Raw genomic sequence first — 10,436 nt, forward strand, 5'->3', positions numbered from 1 at the left:
CCCTTCCAGAAATCCAACCAGGAACTCTAACATGAATGTTTCCCTTCAAAATAGTCTGATGTGTCATCTATCACCAACCAGGGCACACAAGAAGAATGCAATTTTAAAAGGTGAAGTTAAAGAGTGATAGTATGTTTCTAAAGGTAAGAGGAATACAGTAACTACCCTACTTCACCCAATATCTAGGTCAACCTCTGAACCTCGAAGTATACTTTGTGTTGTTCTCCTGACAAGTGATAGTGCCCTGAGATAGGTCAGTCCCTCATAAAATGAAGAGGACTCTACAACTCTATCTTTGTTATCTTTATAACCACCAATCATCACTTAAGACAAAAAAGCCTAAGAAGGGTAACTGACTTTCTCAATCAGTCAGCCACATAAAACAAACCTTCCAATCCAAGCAACACCCCAAACTCTGTCAGCCAACTACTGCTCTCATGATTTTCACAGAACAACTACATCAAGGTTCACCCCAGAACTTAAAAACATGTCAGGATCCATCATCTAATATCCTTTACCAAAAGATTTAACTTTGCACTGGACTGAAAGCAGCTTTTGAAAGTCAAAATAACTTAAAAACATGTAAATAGAGCATTTGCATACATGTGCATATGGAACAAATCAAAGCCCCAGTGCTGCCAGGAACACTGGCTAATGTCACTGTAAGACTAAACTCTGTTAATTTTGGGAGGTCTTGGTGACTGGTCAAGGATCCTGGTGACTTGAAAAAGGCAAACTGAAGGCAGCTAAGTCTCACTTCAGTGCCTAGAAAGATTATGGAGCAAATCATCCTAGGACCCACCTACAGATGCTTGAAGAAGAAAAGGGTGAAGGGAAATGGCATGTGGCTATTGAGGACCAACCACACCTGACACATCTCATCTTTGAGATGATTGGCCCTCTGAACAAAGACACAGCAGCTTGTTTTGACACCACAAAGGCTTTTAACAAGATCTCCCACAGTGTTCTTACAGCCAAACTGGTGGAATATAGTTTGAAAAAGCTGACCATAAAGTGGATGGAAAACCTGCCTGACCAGCAGAGTCCAAGGGCTGTCCTCAGTAGTCCCAAATCCATCTGGCTGGAACGGGTGATGCTCCCCAGGAGCTGCTGCCATGGCCAGTATTGTTTAATGTCTTCCCTGGCAGCCTGGGCAAGGGGGTGGGATGTACCTTGAGTCAGGGTAGGTACCAAACTGGAGAGGGCTGTCCAGTGAGTTTTTGGGATCTCCACCCTCAGAGATAATCCCAACACAACCAGACATGGCTCTGAGTGACCTGACCTGGCCATGCTTTTCATAGGGTTGGACCAGATGATCTCCAGAAGTCCCTTCAAAACAATATTGTTCTGTAACTACATTTGAGGTAAATAAAAACAAATCGAATCTGATAAAAGCTTTTTAAAAACTGAAATAGTGGAGGTATTTCCTTTCAAGTGAAAATAGGCTAGAAATTAACATTACAAGTAAAGATGTCCAATTTTTGAACCAGTTTTTAAAAAGACAAAGAGAACAGCTCTGGCCTTTAAAAGAAAAATCTCATTAAACGCTTTTTTCACATATTTTGCATGCTAATCAAATTAAATCTTTTGAAGCAACAGTAGATAACCTGTTAGTTAAAAGTCTGCAAGTAAATTATCTCTCAGACCAGAGACATCTGTCTCAATTTGTGACAGGAACTAATCTGGACTACATTGCCTTTCAGGAACTAAACCCACAGTATTTTCCTGACAGATGCCTTTTCTCAAAGGCTGTAAAGGTTTCTGATAACACCCCAAGCAAAGCATGCACATCACCTTTCACTTTCCAAATGCTGCCTCATTTTCCTCACCAGCTCCTGACAAGCAGCTCATTGAAGAAATACTATCACCTACAGACTTAGCTTCATTTTTCATAGCTTGCTACTTTCCTATGCTATTAAATTAATTCACTTTTCAACATTACAGACGACAACAGAAATATCTGTAAAAAAACTTTACTGTAAGTACTTCTGTGGTACAAATCACTGTAATACCTGAGTCTCAATAAATAAAGCCTTATCAAAAACACAGTTCAAAATCATCCACGCTCACTTTTGTCTTGATCTATCTCATTCTGCCTACGAGAATGGTTAAAAAAATAAGTATCCATAAAGCTTTGCTGCTTTGACCAGCACCTATGGTAGATAACCCCATTATTTTTATGATTAGCCCAACCAGACCATAGGTACCCCATTTTGTTATTGTTACTGCTATGGGAACATCATCCTCTCGGTTTCTGTTACAGTGACTGCTACAACTCAGCCAGGGATTCATCCTGTACCCCAGATCTTGTACAGATGGAGGAGAAAAAAAGTAAACGCAATTCCCTCAGGATAGTAATTAAAAGGATAAGCATATTCACTTGATCTAATTTAGGCATCTGAGTTAAGAGGCTAATCTAACAAAAAATTCTGTTCAACAGAGAGCACGGAGCAGCCTAAATCCATGTCTGCAGGCATCACACAGTTCACATCACAGGGAGCCCTGAGTCTGAGTTAAGGTTTCTCTGAATACTCAGAGGTATGGTGGTGTGAATGCCCCTCCCAGATGAGTCACACTGAAAAAATACACACAAACAAAACAGGGGAGGTCGAGTGGAAACAAGGTAACAAAAATGAACCAGATTTGGGAGGAGAATGAAGCCCAGGCAGCTGCTTATCCAATAGTTCCTAGCGCTCCTTACTTCTACATGTCACCGTCGCACAAATATACATATTTGTTACAAGCCAATTTCAGATGAATGATTAGAAGTTCTTGAGAGCGAGCAGAAATTTATGCAGCACCGATGTAACCTACAGCACATTCTGCTTCACACGCCCTCCGAGTCTTCCTGTGCACACTCCGGCCACCACAGGCCAGCACCAACAGCAAACGAGCTCAGAAAACATCATTTTCCCAAAAGAGCAACGCACAACAGAGGGCAGCCTGGACACAAGGGCAAAGAAGCTTGAGACTTCTCATTCCCGTGCTTAGATGGGGAATTTCCGACTGATGTTTAAGAGAACCGCTGCAAGAATAACTTCAGAGAACGCAGGCACTATCTTAAAGCAGGATCTACTTTCGAGTTCTGCGATGTGACAGATGTCAAAGCCCCAACTGGCCCGAAAACCATTTACTGTATTCAAAATGGTACCTTAATGTTTAGGAAACCGAATCACGTACCTCAGCCTCATTTTATTCTCTGAATTACGACATGCCGCGGTGAGAAGCCGAGACCGAGAAAAGCCAGTCTATTTACAGACAGAGCAGTTTGCAAACTTTAACTGCAGAAACCAGCTGGCTTTCTCCAAACCCCGCATTTTCACAGCTAACCAGACGGAACAAAATCACCATCACCACAAGGAGCGGGGCTCTACAAACGCGTCCGAGTCACCTCACCTCGGCAGGGGCTCCCCCGGGCGCTCCGGGAGCTCTCTGGGCACGGGCACCGCGGTCGCTCCGCTCGCAGCGCGCTGAGGGAGCGCGGGCGAGCAGCGGCAGCGCCGGCAGTGGGAGCCGCCGCCGCCAAAGCCAGAGACACCACCCCCACCCAAAAAAAGAGGAGAGGAAAACAAAAAAAAAAAAGAAGAAAGAAAAAAGCCTACCTAAAAAAAAAAAAGAAAAAAAAATAGCCTAGATTCAGCTAAAGAATAAAGGACAAGTAAAGCGGCTCAAAACAGTGGAGCCCGTAGCGCCCGCGGCCCATGCCCCCCGCGCCCCCCGCGCCCCCCGGCCCACCGGTACCTGTTGCGCTGCCCCGAGCGGCGGCTCCGCCGGGCCGCGGCCCCTGCGCCTCCCGCGGCGCTCGGCCCCACAACATGGCGGCGGGGGCGGGGGAGGAAGCGGGGGAGGGAGCTGCCCGGGGCCGGGCGCCGCCGCTGCCAGGACGGGGCTCTCGGAGCCCCATGGAGGGGTCGCTGTGCCCGGCAGTGCAGCCCCCGGGTCTGGGCCGGGCTCGTCAAACAGTGCCGCGGTCCGGGGATGTCGCACCGAGCTTGTGGGTGCCTTTGCTATACGGTAACAGCTACTGCTTAAAGAGCTGACAGAGGATTTACCCCGTCCTTGCTCACCTCTCTCTCACTCGATTCCACCCGCTGCCTCCTCATCTGCTCCATAGGTTACCTTTGCTTTAGCTTTCCGGCTGTACCCCAGCCCTATCTCTACTAGAAGCTGAAAAGCCGAGGCCTCTGTTCTGCACGGGCAAAGCTCCCAGAATAAGCTAATTCTTCCCCCTGGGAGCAGGTAAGAGCACCCTTGGTGCTTGTCCATGGGAAGGAAGCGTGTCCCGCTGGGACCCCACAGCGGCGCGGAGGGGGCTGCACCAGCAGCTGAATTGGGCTCACGCCAGGCACTGCTCGGGGACTGAAACACGTAGGATTTCAGGGGTTTATCTTTCCAAAAATTAAAGAATCCTGTAGGAAGGCAACACGTCGAAAATGCCATAATTTTTAACCACCAAACGTTTTCCTTCTCCAGCGAGGGGATCTCGCCGCACGCAGACGATTACAGCGCTTTTCTGCTGTGCTTTTGCTGGGTAGATAATAATTACCTATCACCTTCGTACAGCCCAGATTTTTCCACTGACTCATTCTTCTGGGTTCCTAATGAGCCTTTTCCAGATGGTTACACCTTCTATCATTCACGGTGATTCTAGAAGAGTCACGTTCCTGTGCCATGCAATGGCTGTGGCCACATCCTAGCACTTCCACGGGCAGGATTTGTGCTTACACACCTGATGTCTGCATTTGCTGTTGCAGCTGCCACATTGCACATCAGGCATTTACCCCTTGTGACCTCCTCAGCCCTCATCTGATTCACTGCTTTTGAAGATATAGCATTCTCCTCCCTCACACTGGGCCCAAAAACATGCTTTGTATTTTTATCCTATGAACAGACAGCAACCTCAGCTTTGATGCACAGATATTTGCTGTGTAGGTGGATTAAAACATGTGTTATTCAAGGGGCCCAGGTGGCCCTGGCCTGTTTTGAAGTCATCTGCAGATTTCATAAGCAGTGCTTCATATAATTCCAAATAATTATTTGGGATAACAAAGCAGCTCTGGGTCAAGAACAGGCTTCTCTGAAGCCCAGTTAAAAAGTCTCTCATCTGACATTTTTCACTTGAATTACTTTATAACACCTCTTAATGCACAGCCTTTAATCTGTTTAGTACACATTATAGTGATACAGTTGTAAATGTGACTTTGTTATGTTGGCAACACCTCCAGCCTGCTCTGGACTGAAGACAAGTGCTTGCAGCAGGCATAACAGTTTACAGAAACACTATTGTAGGAAGGATTAAGATAACAATAAACCAGATAAACATGTTTCTTCTCGTAAGACAAAATTGATCACAATAATGATTACAGTAGTTAAGGATTCTGAGGGCAATGTAAAAATCTGTGAAGGAAAGTCTCTAAGAACAGGTTAGGCAGATGTTGAAGGAGTTTGGTAAATACAGTTGATTGTGCCTTGAACATTGAACTCGGTGACTTTTCAAAGAACCTCACAGTTCCTTTCTTCTGTAATTGATGTTACTGCCACATCCCACACGCAAATGAACTTGGGCCATGTCTGTGCTTAACCACTGGCTTAGAGGTGACAAAGTTCATAAAGCAGGAATTGCATAAAGGATGTTGGGATATCTGATTCCGTAAATATGACAGATAGGGAATGAGCTGTCTGCTTTATTAAATGTGAGATCCCTATAGGTAAGCAATGTACCTCAGTTGGGGTAACTACACCTCCTCCTTTGAGACAAAACTGAAGCCAGGAAAATCACAGAATAGTAGCATAGTTTGAGTTGGAAAGGACCTTTAAGGGTTATCCAGTCTAAACCCACTGCAATAAGCAGGGATATATTCAACTAGATCAGGTTGCTCTGAGCCTGGTCCAACCTGGTCTTGAATGTTTGCAGAGATGGAGCATCAACAACCTCCCTGACAGTGTTTAACCCCCTTCATTGTAAAAAAAAAAAATCCTTCTTTATATCTAATCTAAATCGATCCTCTTTCAATTTAAAACCATTACCCCCTCTCCCACTGAAACAGGCCCACTGAAAATACTTCCTCCCATCTCTCTCAGGCCCCTTTAAGTACAAAAAGGCCACAATAAGGTCTCCCTGGAGCCTTTTTCTCTTGGGCTGAACAATCTCAACTCACTCAGCCTTGCTTCTTACCAGAGGTGCTCCAGCCCTTTGAGCGCCTTCATGGCCCAAACTGGACTCACTCTAACAGGACCACATCTTTCTTGTGCTAAAAACCCCAGAGCTGGACACCCAGTGGGGTCTTAGAATCACCTCTTTTGACCTGTTGCCTGGGGAGGGAGGAGTTGTAGGGAATTAAAAATTCAGCTGACTCCCTAGCAAGATAACCTGGTACAAAAATTTAGCACATCAAAGCTTTATGTGTTCTGATTCTACACAAATTGAATGCATCTACATTATCACAATGAACTGGAGCTGATCAGAGATACTAGAAGAATAAATATCTCTAAGATTAATTAATTATCAGGAAGAGGAGGAGGACTCACAATCTGTATTACAGACACATTTAAATGCAGCAGCCCCTCAAGTCACTCTTCCTTGGAAACAGAGTATGTAGACATACAATGTTGTGTCAGCTATGAAAAATGCATCCTTGAAGTAAAGCTGAACTCTTACTCAACCTAAGAGTCTTACAGAGATGTTTTATTAGTAATGTCCAAGGCACAAACTAGTATTACATCTTTAAAATGGAGAATGACATTTGTTTCCACTCAGAGTTTGACTACTGCTTGAAGCATGTTCAAAAGAAAAGCACTGCTTTTATGAAGGTGGAGTTTCTACAGGCACTGTTGCAGATACTGCCTTTGGGCATCTCAGGGTTTGGAAAAAGTGCTTTTTACAAGCTTCAACCTGTAGTTTTGGGGGCTGATGTCAAATACATGTCCCTTCTGATGACAGTACCCTTCTAGCAAGGAGTAGATAAAGAAACTTAAAACTGCAGGAATGACTTAGTTTGTTCCAAAAAGCCATTAAAGTAAGAGAAATTGTTTAATAATAACTGATAATAGAAAAGGGAGCTGAAAGGAGGAGAAACCAAAGGTATGATAAGATAGAGGCTTGTTCCAGACATAGGGGCAGGGTTGCAGCACAACAGCTACTCAGAGGAGACCAATTAAGATGAAAAGTGTGGGAGGAGCAGAAAAGAAGTAAGGTTTACTCTAAGCAATATTTCATCCTCTAGGATTGTTATGGTATCATTTTTTTATCCTGGGCTTTTAGTGGGAGGTGTCCCTGTCTGTGGCAGGGAGATTGGAACTAGATGACCTTTAAGGTCAAACTCAACCTCAACCCATCCTATGGTTCTATGATATCCTTGTCATGTCTGAGCCAAAACCAACACACAACAGCAAAACCTAACAAGATATAATGACAATGGAGAAACTATTCCTATTACTAGCAACTCAATTTTCACATTAAGGCTTTACTTTTTGATCATTATCTGTACTCTGTCTCAGTTTCCTGTTAGAAGCAATTTTCCTATCTTTAGAGTAATAAGGAAAGATCTCCATGACATAAAAAAAATCATGAATAAAATTGCTTAGTTTGAACTGAGTGGCAAAAGGTAACATAACTTCTTCTCTGCTCTTAGCTTACCTCATAATATTGCTCTTTTTCTTTGCTCTGCTGCAGGAAAACACACCAGAAGTGAATGCTTTATTCTCCCTGTCCAAGCCCTCTGACCAGGCACTGTCTAAGCTTGATGACAGACATGTTCCTGTAAATGTATGTTTAAAATACATAAAGTTAAACCAGGACCAAATGTACACCAGAAATCAGTTACTGCAAGAATAAGCCATGCTTTGTGCACTGGTCAGAGATCAAGGGACGTAAAGTGACAACTATTTCTGAGTGGTCAAAAAGCAGTAATTGCTCAATAGTGACCTGCGCACATTCCTCCTGTAGTGACCTGTTTAATTTTGCTTCCTAGTAAGTGGCATTTCCTCATCTGGAGAGTCCAGCTCGTTGTCCCAGCTATAAAGAACTACTTAGGAACAGCCACACCTACCTGATGAGTGACAGGTCTGACCCCTTTATTAGATTCATCTCTCTTATTCATGCTACATTTTCTTTTCCACCTCCTCTTTTTTCTCTCCAGCAAACAGATAAGCAATGAGCCCTCACTCAGTGCTGCTGGAGGTTCCATATTTACAGCAGTGCCAATTGCTTTCCTCCTTTTGAGCAAATGCTAGATACTATCTTTTGACCCACATCTTTATTTAAAAATGGAGGCAAAAAACCAGAATGGGATAAACAAAAGGACAGGTTAATATTTGCTTTCCACACCTAACAGAACAAGAACAAGCATTTCTGATATAGATTCTGAGTAACAATTTATCAAAAAGGCGTAGAAGGCACAAAGCACACACTGCATCAAAAATAGAACTTCTAGAGGTGTTGGTTTGGTTTCTGAACCAGAAGCCCACATAGGTTTTAAAATAACAAATGGCTACTTATTCATTTTGCAGGATTTTCTATTACTTCATAGCTGTATGAAATAAAATATTCATGTCCCAACTTTGCTCCCTGCCAAGCACTGATATTATTTAGTAGGGGATGGGGAGCTGGACTGTATTTGTTCAGTGTGGCAAAGGCTTCTTTGCCTACTGCACTGAAATTATTTTGAGATTTACAGAACATCTATGTAACCATAGAGAAAACAGCTTTCCAGACAGGCCAGACCATGCTGTGAAGGGAGGCAGTGCTGACTCATGCAGACTGAATTATTGCAAATAAAACTTTGCCAACTGCTGAGCAGACACAAGGGTTGTACTTGCTATCCCTAGCTGCAGTGCAGGCAGGCAGAAATGCTCAAGCACACAGGAATTTCACAAGTGCCAAGTGCTGACAATAGCAGAGTAATGGGGTTAAGCAAGGTTATTTGTTGCAATTTTACAATCCTGATGCCACAATTAGTAAATAAGACCTCGGTAAGACAGAGTTGCAGGTTCATTTCAGACACATTTGTTTGTCTGTGCTCAGGTTTTGATGCAAGCCAAGAAGCCACTCTGATCCAAATAGGCTGGGATCCCTACTGCATTTGCTACAAATGTGAATTTCTTTTCCCCAAATATTTCACTTTTGGGTGCTAAAAACCTGTTATTTCATACATACAGTTGGGTTCTGAGGACCAATACTACTTTTGAGTAGTGTACCTCTCGTATACTGAATTTTGTGAGGTTCTCTGGAATTACATGTTGCTTTTAAGAGATGAATAACATAAATATTGTGGAAAATTTGAAATAAACGGTCTCAGATTTCAGAATGTTTTGTGAGTTGCTGTGAAAAGGAATTTTTTTCAGATTCACAGATTTCTGGAAAGGTGCAGGCATGCTATGAAACAAGTACGTCCTATGATAAATATATGCAAAACAGTGTAAAACAGTAAAGTGAGTTTATGATTAATAACATAATTAATAAAAATAGGGTTTCATTGAAAGGGCAAAGAGATCACTGTGGTTTTAAGCTGGCTTATGGAAGTTTACACAAAAGCTCTGTGTTGATGGGACACAGAAATTTCCCCTGGCTGTAGCTCTTGCTTGCCTGGTGTAAAGCTGAGAGTTTGAGGTGCTGCTGCCCCCATCTGCTTGACATCCTGCTGGACTTTTCCATGAAAAACGGAAGCAAAGGCAAATTCTTCCATCAGCTGCAAGTAATAAGGTTGTGCTGTACCTCGAATCAGTGGCAAACTTGTTGCATTCAGGGGGTTAGAGTTATTTTTGCAGTCTTTCCCCAAGACAGAGTTGACCTCTTAGGTTTAGGGTTTTTTTTTTTTTTTTGCAGTTGAAAGTTGTTTTTCACCAGAGGTAAGTCTGTCAGAGCAAGTCACTTTGTAACTTACATTGACATTAAAGTTTAACAGAGTTCAAGCCAGAGCTGAAATCAATGGAGTGTGAAAAGAGATCATACTATCAACCATTAATGCTTCACTTGAATTTTCATGCAAGGTTTGTCTTGCTTTTATCCTGCTTCCTGCTTTGGAAAGGGAAATCTATAACAATTTGCTGATCTACTTCACTGATCTACTCCAAGTCTTTCTGAAAATTCATTTCCCAGAGGAATTTTGGCTGCAGAGTCACTAAAACACTTAAGAACAAATGATTCTAATATTTATGACCAATAAATCCTCACCTGTCTGTTAAGTTTAACCTTCATGGATAAATAGTTTAAGGCAAAATTTTCCTTCTGTTCTGTGTCAGCAGTGTCAGGAAAAGGGCTTTTACTGCCTAACAAGATAAATCCATCAGCACTTAGCATTGGCAGTCCTTCCAAGAAATACTGTGCTGCATTGTTGAGGCTGAATTTGCTTTTCCTCTTCTGAACTGGGATCATCATGGACTGGATGCCACTGCCTAGATCAGTATCTTGGCGTTTAGTGAGCAAATTAACTGGAGGG

The 10,436-nt window shown here is 43.0% G+C and overlaps 1 protein-coding gene across 8 annotated transcripts in view; it reads right to left on the reverse strand.

Annotated features, from left to right (window-relative positions):
• Positions 1-4,225, reverse strand: part of ITSN2 (intersectin 2) — an 80,642-nt gene extending 76,417 nt beyond the window's left edge. For 5 of the 8 annotated variants that reach the window (XM_077175141.1, XM_077175139.1, XM_077175140.1 and 2 more), the window contains exon 1: positions 3,742-3,879. The gene's annotated coding sequence lies outside the window, so the exon portion shown is untranslated. Of the gene's footprint in view, positions 1-3,180; positions 3,199-3,396; positions 3,535-3,741; positions 3,880-4,067 lie in introns of those variants that run through there. The other 3 variants (XM_077175136.1, XM_077175135.1, XM_077175138.1) reach the window with 3 other exon arrangements.
• Positions 4,226-10,436: the final 6,211 nt, after the last annotated feature.

Source organism: Agelaius phoeniceus, chromosome 3 (assembly GCF_051311805.1).
Source record: "Agelaius phoeniceus isolate bAgePho1 chromosome 3, bAgePho1.hap1, whole genome shotgun sequence".
Classification (NCBI taxonomy): domain Eukaryota; kingdom Metazoa; phylum Chordata; class Aves; order Passeriformes; family Icteridae; genus Agelaius; species Agelaius phoeniceus.